Source organism: Protopterus annectens, chromosome 7.part0, assembly GCF_019279795.1.
Source record: "Protopterus annectens isolate FY-2018-M chromosome 7.part0, PAN1.0, whole genome shotgun sequence".
Lineage (NCBI taxonomy): Eukaryota > Metazoa > Chordata > Ceratodontiformes > Protopteridae > Protopterus > Protopterus annectens.
The window spans coordinates 1,531,036,709-1,531,039,886 of NC_056739.1; positions in this window are offsets into that span (position 1 = coordinate 1,531,036,709).

Below are 3,178 nucleotides of genomic sequence, written 5' to 3' on the forward strand. Positions count from 1 at the left end.
GAATTCCAAAGTCTAGGTCCAGCGTCGGTTGCTTTCGCCTCATTCCTGACGTCAGTGCGCCAGGGGTATAAATGATGTAGCTGAAGCCATTTTCTTCAGTCTTTCTTGCCGCGCGGTGCCCGAAGCATAAGCAGTTCGCAAGTGCCGGTCGGCCGACTCCTGAGATTTTCGTGTTCAAATTTCAGATCCAAAGTCTTCATTAAAAGCTAAGTACCCTGTTGGGGAAACTTTTTTCTTGCTCCAGACCGATGTCAGAAATAATAATTAATAATTGTATTTCTTGTGGGAAGCAAATACCTCATAAGGACTTTCATTGTTACTGTATTCCTTGCCTAGGCCCTGACCACAACATTGCTAGTTGTTGGTTTTGTGCTAGATTTAACCAATGCACTATTAAGCGTCGGTACGATTTTGCATTACATTACTTTGGCAGAAGATTTAATTGTACGATGTCGTTGGGTAGCCATCCGACTACCGGAATTCACAAGAAATGAAAGGAAAAAGAAAAGGACAGGCATCCGAGGTCCAAAACCGATGACGAGGCTTCTTCTAAGCCAGTCGCCAGTTCGCCGGTTCTCAGTGAGGTGCCTTCGCAGCCCCTGACGCCCGCTACTTTAGACCCGCAGGCCGCTACCGACTCCCACGTGGTGTCGACTAGGCCTCTGGAAGCTCAAGGTATTGGACCTTCGGAGACTATTCTCCCAGATGGGTCCGGAGCCACTGAGCAGGCATTAGCTTCTGAGGGTGTTTTCAGACTTACTCAATTATACATTAAAATGACTTCAGCTTCAAAGGCAATGACTAAAGCACCTTTAAAGGCAAAGAAACAAGTACAACAGCCTCATGGACAGGCCTCCATGCCCAAAAAACAGATTCTCAAAATGGCCGAAGACTTAATTACTTTGATCAGGGGTTTCCATCCCCCTCCTGATAAAAGGCCTAGGCAAGAGACAGAATATGAATCTTCAGATCAGGTTTCCATTTCTTCTGATTCCTCTTCTGATCAGGATTACTCTCTTCCTCCCTATGAGGATTCTGATGCTGAAGAATCTATCCCTTCAGCCTCTCCTCCTGAGGATTACTCTTTTGGGGAAACCTTGCATACCATGAGAGAGCATTTCCATTGGGGGAGCCAAGATTTTTCTGAATCTAAGAAAAGGCTCTGAGACTTCCTTTTACTACCACAACACAGGCCCCTAGCTATTCCCCCTGTGTTAGACATTGTAGATGATGTATTTTCAGAGTCCAGTCTGACCCTTGACTCCTTACCTCCAGCTCCTGTTAAGCCGGACAGGTACTACAGGGTTCCTGACTATCATAAATTCCTTTTCAAAAACCCTGCTGCTAACCCAGAAACTATCTGTCAGGGTCCCAAAGGGGTCAAGGCTTCCGCTGCAAAAAACCCTACCCCCTCAGACAGGGATTCTAGGGCATTGGACAGATGAGGAAAAAAGATTTACACTTCTGCTACCTTGGCTATAAGGGCTTTAAATTGTCAGTTTCATATGCTCAAATATCAGCAATATATTATGTCACTGCTTAAACAGAAAATGTTGATAAATTCTGAATGTGCAGAAAACAAAGAAATGCAGGATTTATTGCATGCAGCTGAACAAGTTGGAAAGCATACTTTGCAATGTGGTTTTGATTCTTTGGAGGCCTCCTGCAGGGCCACTGTTATGGGTTCTGTCATCAGGAGGCATGCTTGGTTAAAGGAGCAAAATCTGCCTGATCATGTCAAAGCAAAATTATTAGATGCTCCATTACAGCATGATACTTTTGTTTGGTGTTAAAGCAGAAGAGGTGTTAAAGAAAATGAACAACTAAACTAAATCTATGCAAACGGTTAAGGATTTCTTACAGGTATAGCCTCCTAGATTTAGCAGACACTGGCCTACCAAGAATTGGTCCTTTCCAGTGTCAGACAGACCACAAAGGGGCAGATACAGATGCCCAAGAGGCAGATCCCTGCCCCAACGTTCGTACAGGCCTAAACAGTGGGGTGCTTCTGCCTCCAAAAGTGGAGAAGACAAATCACAGCTGTACAGGAAACAGCCCCAATGACTTCCCCCTGCCTGCACCAAGCACTTATCTTCTGGCAGCACCTTTAGTGGGAAAACTAGCACTTTTTTCTCAAAACTGGCACGTAATAACCCAGGACAAATGGGTCCTAGACATAGTGTCACAAGGCTACAAGTTTCACTTCCATACCCTACAAGGACAAAAGGTTAGCCAGACCTGCCAAATAATGGGCAGAGGCACAAAAGCAAGTCTCATCCCTCATGGACATGAGGGCCATTCAACAAGTACCAGAGCAAGAGCAGGGACAAGGATTTTATTCAAGACTGTTCTTGGTACCAAGAAAGGACAAGACCTGGAGACCAATATTGGACCTATCTATTCTAAATGCATTCCTGGATATTCCAAAATTCAAAATGTTGACTCTGCAGCAACTTCTGCCCATGCTGGGCAAGAAGGCTTGGCTTGTCACTTTAGACCTAAAAGAGGCATACCTGCATGTTCCAATCAGACAAACATGCAGAAGATACCTCAGATTCAAAGCTGGCTCAATGCACTACCAATTCTCTGCACTGTCCTTTGGCTTATCTACTGCGCCCAGGGTCTTCACAAAGTGCCTGGCACCAGTAGTTGCATTCTGCAGACAAAGAGGAATACAAATATATCCTTACTTGGATGACTGCCTCATTCAAGCAGAGAAAAAGGACATTCTACTACAGCATCTGGCGTTTGTAAAGAGATTTCTAACAGGCCTAGGGTACACAGTCAATGAAAAGAAATCAAAACTAGTACCCTCTCAAGAGATAATATTCCTGGGTGCAAGCTTAAATACAACTGCCCAGATGGCTCATCTCACGCCAGACAAACAAAGGCAACTGACTACTTATTTCAACCTGTTGGCAACAAAGGCCCAGTTATCTGCAAGAAAAATTTTGCAGGCTTTGAGCTTCATGGCATCCTGCATTCTACTAAGTCCATATGCGAGACTGCATATGAGGAAACTTCAATGGTACCTAAAAAGTGTTTGGAGTCAACATTGCCACAGCCTGGAAACAATAATTGCCCTCATTCCCTGCCTGCAACAGGAGTTTTGATGGTGGGCGAAGGCTTGTCACCAGAACAAGGGACAGCCATTCACTTTACCCCCAACCAGGCAGAC